Below are 13878 nucleotides of genomic sequence, written 5' to 3' on the forward strand. Positions count from 1 at the left end.
ATAACGGCTAGAATGACCCGTCTTGTAAAGACACTGCCCAGAAGAAGGCAAACCACTTCTGCAGAAAAATTTGCCAAGAACAAAATGCCCTAAATCACACAACAGGGTACATAATGATGATGATGAGTTCATCAGTAAAGAGTCATTTCTGAGCAATAGCTTGTTTTCAGTTCTTCTGCTACTTTTATATCTACTTTTTGTCTCCCTTGTTTCTACTCTATAGATGGACAATCCACGTCAGGGCTGCATAAGGAGAGCTACCTTTTAATCAGGAGGACGATCAAGATTGCAAAGGCAGAGTTTTGCTACAGCTTCTCTGAGTTGAGCAGTGACCAATCAGCAAGAAGGATTCATTAGAAAGGGCCAATTATAATAATTCAAGTGTAAGCGGAGTGGCCACTCTTGGAGCAGCCATTCATTTGGAGTGTTCCAGTGTTTAAAGTGGCATTGGCACATCAGGTTTGGGGAAGGTACATTGTCTTGCAAGTTACTCTCTCTATGTCTTTACTTATTCATTCTTCATCTGTTAGGGCATAGTGCATTAGTGAGAATGGCTCCAGGGACAGTGTTTTATACTGTGCGTGGGATGTGGGAAGTTGGGAAATATCCAGTCTCCTAGATGAGCACAGCTGCACCAGGTGCATCAAGTTGCAGCTCCTGAGAGAATGTATTAAGGAACTGGAGCTGCAGCTCGATGATCTTCAACTCATACAGGAAAATGAGGTGACAACAGACAGGAGCTACAAGGAAGCAGTACCCCTAGGTTGCGGGAGAAAGGTAAATGGATGACTGTCAAGAGAAGGAAGGGAAATTCACAGCTAGTGCAGAGTACACCATTTGCCACAGTAGCCATTCCTCTCAATAATAAGTAAATAAATTTAGTTACTATTGAAGGGGATGATCTACCGGGGGGAGCTCCAGTGATTCGATCTCTGGCACTGAGTCTGGTGTTGTGGTTCAGAAGAGCAGGGAAGTGAAGAGGACTGCAGTGTTGATAGGAGATTCTTCAGTCAGAGAAACAGAGGAGAGGTTCTTTGGGCGTGACAGAGACATTCTGATGCTATGCCTTGGATTGAGTCGATGGTATTCTCAAGTACAATGGTGAGCAGCCAGAAGTACATGTTGGCATTAATGATAAAGTGAAGAGCTCCTGAAGAGAGATTTTAGGGAGTTAGGTAGAAAGCTGAGAAATAGGATCTCCAGGGTGGTTATCCCCGGATTGTTGCCTATTCCACATGCCAGTGAGGGTAAGAATAGAATGACCTGGAAGGTGAATGCGTGGCTGAGGAACTGCTGTAGGGCTCAGATTTGTGGATCAATGGGTTCTCTTCTGGGTAAGGTATGACCTGTACAAAAGGGGTGGGTTATACCTGAATCCGAGGGGGTACAATATCCCAGTGGACAGGTTGGCTAGAGTTGTACAAATGGATTTAAACTCACTTGGCAGGGGGATGGAAGCAGTAGTGATGATACTGAAGATAAGGTAGTTGGTTTACAAGCAGAAGCAATGTGCAGTCAGACACCTAGCAAGGAGAGGCTGATGATAGGGCAGCCCTATCATCAACAGGATGAGTTGCGGCATAAAAAAAATTGGGAAGAATGAATACAGGACTGAAGGTGTTATCTTTAATTGTGCTCAGTATACGGAATAAGTTGATGATCTTGTAGCACAGTTACAGATTGGCATGTATGAAGCTGTAGGCATCATTGAATCATGGCTGATAGAAGATTGTAACTGGGAGCTCAATACCCAATGATAAACATTGTATCAAAGGGACAGGCAGAAAGGCAGAGGGGGGCGTTGCTCTGTTGGTAAATAATGGAATTAAGTAATTGGAAAGAGGCAATGTAAGGTCAGAAGGTGTTGAATCATTGTGGATAGAGCTAAGGAACTGCAAGGGTAAAAAAAAAACTGTGATGGGATTTATATACAGACCTCCGAACAGTAGTAAGGATGTGGTCTATAAATTACAATGGGAGAGAGAAAATGATGGTCAAAGGACAATATTACAATAGTCATGGGTGATTTCAATATGCAGGTAGATTGGGAAAATCTACCCGATTGGGTTGGAGCTGGATTCCAAAAAGGGAATTTCTAGAATGCCTATGGATTGGTTTTTAGAGCAACTCATGGTTGAACCCACTAGTGGAACAGCTATTCCTGATCATATGTTATGCAATGAAATGGAATGGATTAGAGAGCTTAGAGGAAAGTGAACATATAATGATTGAATTCACCCTGAAATCTGAGAAGGAGAAACTAAAGTCAGATGTATCAATATTACAGTCAAGCAAAGGGAATTACAGAGGCAGGAGGGAGGACTTGGCCAGAATTGATTGGAAAAGAACACAGGCTGGGATGACAGCAGAGCAGCAATGGCTGGAATTTCTGGAAGCAATTTGGAAGGCACAGAATATATACAACCCAAAGTGGAAGAAGTAATCTTAAGGGAAGATGACACGACTATAGCTGAAAAGAGAAGTCAAAGCTAACATAAAAGCAAAAGAGAGGGTATATAATAGATGGGAAGTTCAAGGATTGGGAAGCTTTCAAATGCCAACAGAAGACAAGTCAAAAAGTAATTAAGAAGCCAAAGATGGATTAGAAAATACACACTGGAGTTCTGAAAGAGGTGCTTGAAGAGATTGTGGAGCCTTTAGTGATGATCTTGTAACTATCACTAGATTCTGGAATGGTTCCGGGTGACCTGAAAATTTCAAATGTCACTCCACTCTTCAAGAAGGGAGAGAGGAAGAAGAAAGAAAAGTAAAGGCCAGCTAGTCTGACCACAGTGCTTTTGGGAAGATGTTGGAGTCGATTATTAAGTACGTGGTTTTGGGGTACTTGGAGGCACGTGAGAAAATGGGCTGTTGTCAGCATGGTTTCTTCAAGGGAAGATCTTGCCTCACAAAACTGTTGGAATTCCTTAGGAAATAACGAGCAGAATTGACAAAGGAGAATCAGTTGATGCTGTGTATTTGGATTTTCAGAAGGCCTTTGACAAGGTGTGAAACATGAGGCTGCTTATCAAGCTACAAGCCCATGGAATTACAGGAAAGATTCTAGCATGGATAAAGGAGTGGCTGACCAGCAGGAGACAAAGAGTGGGAATAAAGGGAGCCTTTTCTGGTTAGCTGCCAGTGACTCGTGTTGTTCTGTAGGGGTCTACGTTGGGATCAATTCTTTTTAAGTTACTTGTTAATGATTTGGATGATGGAATTTATGGCTTTGTTGTAAGGTTTTCTAACAATATGAAGATAGGTGGAGAGGCAGGTCGATTGTCCAGATGACCTAACTCTACTCCAATGCCGTATGGTTTCATGGTCTTCTATTCTCTGTGTGTATAGAGTAGGGTTTCCCAAAAAGGGGTGCATGGATCTTTTGGTTAATGGTAGGGTTCCATGACATTAAAAAAAAAAGGTTGAGAACCCTGGTATAGAGAGTGAGCTAAGCCTCTTGCAGTGCCAAGGTTCAATGTCTCTGTGCTACAGGAGGCATCAGGCTGGTGCTCCCCATACACGGCATGAGCAGCGTGCAGTTCCATCTGGATCTTCTACATAAGTTTCTGTCCAGGAGGTGATGGGACAATTGCTATGCCAGTAGTTTGCATGGGATGACCTTAGTTCGCTGAAGTAAACACCTGGACACCCAGCACACATCCTACACTGTCAAGAAAGCTCACCAATGCCTCTACATTCTGAGGAGGCCGAAGAGAGCTGGACTTTACGCATCCATACACACGCTATTCTACAGATGCGCAGTAGAGAGCAAGCTAACAAACTGCATCACTGGCTTGGTACAGATACTGCTCTGCTGTGGACAGGGAGCCACCACAATGGGTAGTCAAATGTGCCCAATGCATCATCGGCATCAACAATATAAATACAGAAAGATGCTGTAAAAAAGCCAGTAACATCATGAATGGTCCCACACACACTGCAATTAAACAGTTTGTCCCACTCTCATTAGGGAGGAGGCTCTGTAGCATTCACATCAGGACTGCCACTTTCCTCAAGCAGAAAGGCTGATAAACACCTCCACCCACTAACTCCATCGCTACTTTATTATTTCTGTCAGTCACCGTATGTACAGCCTCAGGTCACTTTATGGATGTGCAATAAATTTATGTGTATAAACTATCTTAAGTATTTGTATTTTTAGTGTTTTTAATTATTATGATTGTGTTCTTTATCTTTTTTTCTGTGCTGCATCGATCAGGAGTAAAAATTAATTCATTCTCCTTACAGTTGTGTGCTGAAAATGACAGTAACAATCTTGAATTTAGAATTATGAATCTTCAATTTTCAATCTTCATCCTAGTACAGGATTCCCTGAAGGTTGTTAGTAAGGAAGACAAATGCAATATTAGGATTCATTTCAAGAGAACTAGAATATATAACCATGGGAATGGTGCTAAGGCTTTCTAAGGCATTGATCAAACTGCATTTGGAGTAATGTGAGAAACTTTCAAAAATTAGCTATAATTGTCAAATGTATATCGAAGCACACAGTGAATTGCGCTGTTTGCATCAAATCGAATCAGAGAGGATTGTGCTAGGAGCAGCCCACGAGTATCACCACACTTCTGGTACCAACATAGCATGCCTCATATCTAAAGAAATATGTGCAGGCATTGGAGAAGGTCCATGGGAAGTTTTTGAAAAAGGTATTGTGAAGGAAAGGTTGAATGTATCAGGTGTGCTTGATGGCTCTAGGCCTAGATAGAGTGAATGTGGAGAGTCCAGATCCGGAGGGCACAGCCTCAGAATAGAAGAACGTTCCTTTAGAACAGAGAGGAACTTCTTTTGCAGGAGGGGGTGAATCTGTAGAATTCATTGCCACACACAGCAGTTTCAGAGGCCAAATCATTGGATATATTCAAAATGCGTTTGAAAAGTTCCTGATTAGTAAGGGAGTCAAAGGTTATGGAGAGAAGGCAGGAAAATGGGGATGCAAGGGAAAATAAATCAACCATGGTGACATGGTGGAGAAGACTCAATGTGATAGAAACATAGAAAACCGGCAGCGCAATACAGGCCATTCAGCCCACAAAGTAGAGTCGAACACGTCCCTACCTTAGAAATTACTAGGGTTACCCAGAATCCTCTATTTCTCTAAGCTCCATGTACTATCCAGGAGTCTCTTAAAAGACCCTATTGTATCCACCTCCAACACTTTTGCCGGCAGCCCATTCCACGCACTCACGACTCTCTGCATAAAAAAACTTACCCCTGACATCTCCTCTGTACCTACTTCCAAGCACCTTAAACTACACCCTCTCATGCTAGCCATTTCAGCCCTGCGAAAAAGCCTCTGACTATCCACATAATCAATGCCTCTCATCATCATATACACCTCTATTAGGTCACCTCTCATCCTCCATCGCTCCAAGGAGAAAAGGCCGAGTTCACTCAACCTGTTTTCAAAAGGCATACTCCCCATTCTAGGCAACATTCTTGTAAATCTCCTCTGCACCCTTTCTATGGTTTCTCCATCCTTCCTGTGTTGAGGCAACCAGAACTGAGCACAGTACTCCAAGTGGTGTCTGACCAGGGTCTTAAATAGCTGTAACATTACCTCTCTACTCCTAAATTAAATTCCATGATAGATGAAGGCCAATACACATACGCCTTCTTAGCCATAGAGTCAACCTGCGCAGCTGCTTTGAGCGTCCTATGGACTCGGACCCAAGATCCCTCTGAACCTTCATATTGCCAAGAGTCTTACCATTAATACTATATTCTGCTATCATATTTGACCTACCAAAATGAACCACCTCACACTTAGCTGGGTTGAACTCCATCTGCCGCTTCTCAGCCCAGTTTTGCATCCTATCCATGTCCCGCTGTAACCTCTGACAGCCCTCCAACCTATCCACAATGTCCCCAACATTTGTGTAATTAGCAAATTTACTAACTCATCCCTCCACTTCCTCATCCAGGTCATTTATAAAAATTACAAAGAGTAGGGGTACCAGATTACTGTCTCCAAAATGCTCTCCCACTGAGAGATCTGACACCTGACCAGGTTCATTTCCTAATACCAAATCAAATACAGTCTCTCTTTTTGTAGACTAATCTACATATTGTGTCAAGAAACCTTCCTGAACACAGCTAACAAACTCTACCCCATCTAAACCCCTTGCTCTAGGGAGATGACAATCAATATTTGGGCAATTAAAATCTCCAACCATGACAAATCTGTTATTATTACACCTTTCAGCATCTGTTTCCCTATTTGCTCCTCGATATCCCTGTTACTATTGGGCGGCCTATGAAAAACACCCAGTAAAGTTATTAATCCCTTCCTGTTCATAACCTCCACCCACAGAAACTCCGTAGACAATCCCTCCATGACATCCACCTTTTCTGCAGCAGTGACACACTATCTCTGATCAACAGTGCCATGCCCCCACCTCTTTTGCCTCCTTCCCTGTCTTTTCTGAAACATCTATAAACCAACACTTGAAGCAATCATTCCTGTCCCTGAGCCATCCAAGTCTCTGTAATGGCCACCACATCATATCTCCAAGTACTGATCCACACTCTAAGCTCATCCGCTTTGTTCATAATACTCCTTTAGTTAAAATAGACACATCTAAAGCCATCTGTCTGAGAGTGTCCCTCCTCTATCACCTGGCTATCCTCCCTCACACCTGTCTTCAGGCCTTCTCTATTTGTGAGCCAACCGCCTCTTCCCCAGTCTCTTCAGTTTGGTTCCCACCCCCCAACAATTCTAGTTTAAACTCTCCCCAGTAGCCTTAGCAAACCTTTGCTGTGCTGTTGTTAATACAAATAACATATTTCACGGTATGTTTCAATGTCGTTTGTTTGTTATGTGGCATGTCATATGATGTAAGCAATCATGACCTTTCCATGACCATCATGTTCTTGGCAAAGTTTTCCACAGAAGTGGTTTACCATTTCCTTCTTCTGGGCAGTGTCTTTACTCTTCAAAGATTGTCTGCCTCCAGCTAGTGGTCGCATAACCAGGATTTGTGATGTGCACCAGTAGCTCATACGACCATTCACCACCTATTCACATCGCTTCATGAGTCACTGGTCAGGGTCTAAGCAGGTGCTACACCTTGCACAAGGGTGACCCGCGGACTAATGGAGGTGCCTTACACTTCCTTTGGCAGAGAATTATTTCCTGCCACCCAATGTTTCAATGTACATGTGATAAATAACTCTGAATCTGAATCTGTATATGCAAAGTCACAGCCACACACACCAGCTACTAGTACCTCTGAACTGTAAACAAATCAAACTTCATATCAATTCCTTATAAGTTATTTCAATCCCTTCCCAAAACAGGGAATTCTATTTCCATAGTCAGAGTGCTTCCTTGCCTAGATATTCAGTGTATATCAAATTATCCAGGCATATCAAATCTTTTATCTGGATTCCAGTTCCCAACTCAGTCAATCCATGTGTGAAACCCAATACAAACATTTGAAGTCGATTGTCACCTGTTTGTTGAACAGTATGCACACTACGAACAAAATGTTATGAAGGCTGTGTCAAAATGAATGAGGAGTGAGAAAAGAATAGAAAGGATCTGTTGCTCTACCTACCAACAAATTAAATTAAAAGCCTTACTAAAAGAATTGATGGCAAAAAAAAAAATCAATGTACACACATTAACCTGGCTGGTGTGGTGTTACTGATTTAATATCAAACCGTTGGCTGATTGAGCAATCTATCATTACCTTCATTTTCACAGGAGTGATTTACTTCTCCTGCAGTTCTGCAGGTGCAAGGCTGATGAAGTTAACATGGCTTCTATGCCTTCTGACACACACGGAGCAACAGGCACCTGAGGAGTATAGAGGCATTTGATATTTGTGTTGTTGTTTTGTTCTCTTGTGTTCTTTGTTGTTCTGCCGAGCATTGGGGGTTTGCCATGTTGGTGCTGGAGTATATGGCAAAACCTGTGGGTTATCCTGACAGCATCCTTGGTTGTTCTGGCTGTTAGCACAAATGACACTTTTCACTCCATGTTTCCATGTGCTGTACATGTGTTACATAAACTTGAATGTTGAATCTTGATCTTGATGGCTAGTATGCTGGATGACACACTTATTCCACTGAGCTGAGTAGCAATAAAAAGACCCGAAGTCCTCAGTTCCGGCATGTATCCTCTTCTAAAGGATCCGTCACAGGCCTGAAATTCATAAAGTTGAACCACAACCTAAATGTTCTTATATTCTTCCCCTACTTAATGAAATGATTCACCATCAATAACACTCAGAGACATGAGGCGAGATATAGGCTTTAATTGGCTGGAAGAAAGAACAAGCAGCAATTGACCACCACACTACATCCTGGAGACTGAGGCCGGGGCGGTGTCTCCAATCGCCTTTATACCGGGGTCAGTGGGAAGGAGACACAGGAGCAGTCAGCTGGGGGCGGGGGGGGGGAGTGTCCAGACAGGTACATGTAGTTCATCACATGAAGGCAAGGATTTCATGTGTTTTTTTCACTCATTATCATCATTATGCATCATGTTGAATGACAGAGGCAATCATGGCTTCCATAGATTGTTCTTGGTAAATTTTTCTGCAGAGGTGATTTGGTATTGCCTTCTTCTGAACAGAGCCTTTAGGAGACAGGTGACACCAGCCATTATCAATACTCTTCAGAGATTGTCTGCCTGATGTCAGTGGTCACATAACCAGGACTTGTGATATGCACCAGATGCTTATATGACCATCTGCCATCTGCTTCCTTGGTTTCACGTGATCCTGATCTGGGGGTTGGGGGGTTGCTGAGCAAGTGGTACACCCTGTCCTAGGGTGACTTGCAGGCTAGTGGAGCGAAGGAGTGCCTTACACTCCTTTGGCAGAGATGTAACTTCATCTACTTTTTCACTACCCTGTCTATTTGTGCTACCACCGTTAGAGATCCCTGCAGATGCACAATATCTCTCTGATCGTCAGGACTCCCAATGGACTTGCAATTCATTATGTACGGCTTACTCCCCAAATTAGCCCTCATACCTTGACATCAGGATAAAATTCTGTCTATAATTTATCTGCTGATTTTAATAACTGGTAGAGGCTTAGATTTAGACAGCATAGAAACAGGCCCCTTGGCCTAACTGGTCCATGACAACCAAGATGCTGATTAAAACTAATCTCATTTTCCCACAAACAAGCGAAAATCTACAAATGTTGGAAATCTGAGCAACACACACAAAATGCTGGAGGAGCTCAGCAGGCCAGGCAGCATCTATAGAAAAGAGTACAGTTGATGATCCTGCCAAAGGATTTTGGCCCGAAATGTCGACTGTATTCTTTTCCGTAAATGCTGCCTGGCCTGTTGAGTTCCTCCAGCATTTTGTTGGAGGAAAACACTGCTCATTCTCACACATCGCTCTCATTGTTTTCATTCTCACACATTTGGTCCTTATCCATCTAAAGCTTTCCTATCTGTGCAACTGTCCAGATATTTTTTAATGATTCCATTTGCACACACCTCCATTGCTTCTTCTGATAGTTCATTCCATATGCCTCCACCCTCTGTTTAAAAGACCTGTCCTTCAGATTGTTTGTAAATTTCGTCCACTTTCATCTTTCTGATCCATATCACCCTGCAGTCTATCACTATCCTCTTCAGTATCAGCAACTCCACCAATTTCTGTGTTACCTTCAGACATCCTACTCATACCTCTTACATTCATAGAGTCACAAGGTCATAGACCACAGGCAAGGTACCAGAGGACTGGCGAGTGGCTAATGGTGAACCTCTATTTAAGAAGTGAACAAGGGAAAATCCTGGGAACTGTAGACTGTAGAGTCTCAGATCAGTGGTAGGGAAATTGCTGGAGAAGATTCTTATCGATAGGATATATGAGCATCTCGAAACCCATGCCCTAGTTAGGGAGAGCCAGCATGGCTTTGTGGGTGGCAGGTTGTGCCTTACCAACTTGATTGAGTCTTTTGATGAGAGAGATTGATGAGGGTAGGGTAAAATGAGAGGGGGGTTGTGTAGGGTAAGAGTCTGGATGCCTGGAATGTGCTGCCTGGTATAGCGGTAGAGGCAAATACATTAGAGGTTTTTAAGAGATGTTTGGATAGGCACATGGATATAAGAAGGCTGGAGAGATATGGACATGATGTAGGTTGGAGGGATTGGTGTTTGCGCATTTTTGATTTGGTTTTTAGCACAATATTGTGGGCCCTATGGCCTGTTCCTGTGCAGCACTGTTCTATGTTCTGCGTTCTACAGCATTGAAAAAAGCCCTTCATCACATCTAGACTGTGCTAAGCTGTTATTTTGCCTAGTGCTAATGACCTGCACCTGGACTATAAGCCTCCATAACTCTCCTATCCATGTAATTATCCAAACTTCTCTTAAATGTTGCAATCAAATCCGTATTGACTACTTCAGCTGGCAGTTCATTCCACACTCACAATACCCTCGGAGTGAAGAATTTCCTGCTCAGGTTCCCCTTAAATAATTCACCTATCACCTTTAACCTATGACCTCTAGTTTTAGTCTCACCCAACGTCAATGGAAAAAGCCTTCTTGCATTCATCCTATCTGTACCTTTATAATTCTGTGTATCTGTATCAAGTCTCCCTTCATTCTTGTGCATTCCAGGGAATTAAGTGCTATAACCCAATAACTTGAATCCTCAAGTCCCAGCAATATCCTTGTAAGTTTTCTATTTTTTACAGTCTTACTGATATATTTCCTGTAGGCAGGTAACCAAAACTGCATGCAATTCTCCATATTTGGCTTCACCAATGTCTTATATAATTTCAGTATAAGATCAGTACTTTAATTTATGAAAACCAACATGCCAAAATCTCTCTTTATGAATACATTCAAATCCAAAATTCAAATACAATTCATATCCAAACTGTTAAAATGTATACCAAGCAGAATTCATTTAGATATTAATCTTTGTGATACACTACGGGTCACAAAATTCCAATCACAATAAGAACACTCCGTCATTACTTCATTTTATTAAGTTAAATTCAGATCCAGGTTGCTATTTTGCCTTGTGCCATATCAGCTCTAACTTTTGATGAAAGTAAACTGTGAACTGCAGTACAGTCAATTCTATTCACTATTTTAGCTTTCAAGAGGGCATAGATAGGGTGGGAGAGGCAAAAGATACAAAGGATCAGTAAGAAAACCTTACTTAATGTGGCAATAATCTAGACTGGTTGCTTATGATGCAGTGAATTCAGAATTGCAGCGTTATCAAATGAGAATTAGATGGGAGCTTAGAGGGAAAATGCATTTAGTGGTCATTTTATTTGGTAAAGGAGGGACCTAATAAGACAGTCTCTGTATCATGTATATTTGTGGTCTTCTGCTCCTGTGACCCAGCCACTTCAAGGTTCAATGTGTCGAGCATTCAGAGATGCTCTTCTGCACACCACTGTTAAAACGTGGTTATTTGAGTTGAGCTTGAACCAAACTGCCATTCTCCTCTGACCTCTCTTACCTACTGAACTACCACTCACTGGATGTATTTTGCTTTTTACACCATTCTCTGTGAACTCTCAAGCAGGAATTCCCAACCTTTGTTATGCCTTGGATCCCTACCATGAACCAAGAGGTCTGTGGACTCTAGGTTGGGAAACCCCACTCTAGAGACAATGTGCATGAAAATCTCATGATATCAGCAATATCTGAGACTCTCTAACCACCCCATTTAGCACCAACAATGATTCAGCAGTCAAAATCTCTTAGTTCTCTTTTCTCTCCCATTCTGATGTTTGATCTCTCTCAACAACAACCGAAACACTTGACCATGTCGGCATGCTTTTATACACTGAGCTTGTGCTACATGATTGGCTGATTAAATATTTGTATTAATGAAAAGGTGTACAACTGTACCTAATAAAGTGGCCACTGAGTGTACTTTGCAAAGCCTCTGAGAAAGAGTAGGAGGAAGGTGACTGATGGGATTGTTCCGTTAGGAGCTGGCACATACTCCACTAACTGGACAGCTTCATTCTCAGCTGTATCTTTTCTCTGATTCAACTCTGGAACTTCCATCAAGCAAAGTTCTAACCATTTAGTCAATCTTTGATAAATAGTGCATTATTTGCTGAGAGACAGAGTCTTAGCTCTGTTGTGACCTTTACAATCCAAGTATCAGTAACGTTGTGAGAAGCTGAAAACTTGAAACTGTTCAGTTATCAAAGTTAGCCTTCAAAGAACAAAATATAATTCCATTACAATCAATAATTCAATGAATATAGTCTATATCTCTTCAAAGTTTGAAGTTGAAAGTAAATATATTATCGTACATATATGTTACCATATACAACCCTGAGATTCATTCTCTTACAGACATACTCATTAAATCCAATAAACATAATAGAGTCAATGAAAGGCCCCACCAACAAGGCGAACAACCAGTGTGCAAACGAAAGCAAACAGCGCAAATACAAAAAGAAAGAAAAAATAATAATGACAATAAAAATAATAAATAAGCAATTAATATCGAGAAAATGAGATGAAGATTCCTTGAAAGTGAGTCCATAGATTCTGGGAAAATTTCAGTGATGGGACAAGTGAAATTGTTCCTTTTAGTTCAAGAGCTTGACAGTTGAGGGGTAATAACTATTCCTGAACCTGGTGGTGTGGGTCCTGGGGCTCCTGTACCTTCTTCCTGGTGGCAGCAGTGAGGGGTGAGTGTATCCTGAGCGGTGGGGTTTCCTGACGATGAATGCTGCTTTCTTGCAAAAACACTCTTGTGTAGATGTGCTCAATGGTAGGCGAGGCTGTATTAAACACTTCTGTAGAATTTTCCAGTCAAGGGCATAGGGGTTTCCATACCAGGCTGTGATATAGAATCAGAATCAGAATCAGACTTTAATCGCCAAGTACCTGTGCACATACAAGGAATTTACTTCCAGCAGATGTTGTCTCTCTGCTCATAACAATAACAATGATAAATATAAATGAAAACATAGACCACACACACAGGCAGTGCAATCTAAGTAATAGTTAGCCAACAGTTAACCAGCAGTTAACTGTTCAGCAAAGTGACCGCAGTAGGGAAAAAAACTTCTCCAGTGCCTATTAGTCTTAGTCTGGAGGGATCTGAAGCGGCTACCAGACGGAAGCAGTTCAAACAGTTCATGCACAGGATGGAAGGAGTCCTTTATGATGTTCCCCGCCCTCTTTTTCAACCTGGAAGAGTACAGGTCCACAAAGAGGACTAGTCAATATGTTCTCCATTACATATCTATAGAAGTTTGTCAAAATTATTGATGTCATATTTTGCAAATTCCTCAGGAAGTAGAGGCACTGCTCTGCTTTCTTCATAATTGTACTTATGTGCTGGAACCAGGACAATTCCTTTGAAATAATAACACCAAGGAATTTACAGTTGCAGACCCTATCCACCTCTGAGCCCTTGGTGAGGCTCAGATTGTGGGCTCCAGATTCCACCTGCTGAGGTCAATAATCTGCTCCTTGGTCTTGCTGATATTGAGTAAGAGGTTGTTGTCATGGCACCACTCAGCCAGATTCTCAGTCTACCTTTTATATGTTGATTTGTCACTACCTTTGATTCAGCCTGTGACAGTGGAGTCATCAGCAAACCTAAATACGGATTGAAACTGTGCCAAGCTACACAGTCATAAGTGTAAAGTGAGTAGAGGAGGGGGATAGGCACACAGCCTTGTGGTGCATCTGTGCTGAGAGAGATTGTAGGGGAAGGCACACAAAATGCTGGTGGAATGCAGCAGGCCAGGCAGCATCAATAGGAAGAAGTACAGTCGGCGTTTCGGGCCGAGTCCCTTTGTCAGGACTAACTGAAAGAAGAGATAGTAAGAGATTTGAAAGTAGGAGGGGGAGGGGGAAATCCAAAATGATAGGAGAAGACCGGAGGGGAAGGGG

The sequence above is a fragment of the Hypanus sabinus genome, chromosome 4 (genome assembly GCF_030144855.1).
Source record: "Hypanus sabinus isolate sHypSab1 chromosome 4, sHypSab1.hap1, whole genome shotgun sequence".
NCBI lineage: Eukaryota > Metazoa > Chordata > Chondrichthyes > Myliobatiformes > Dasyatidae > Hypanus > Hypanus sabinus.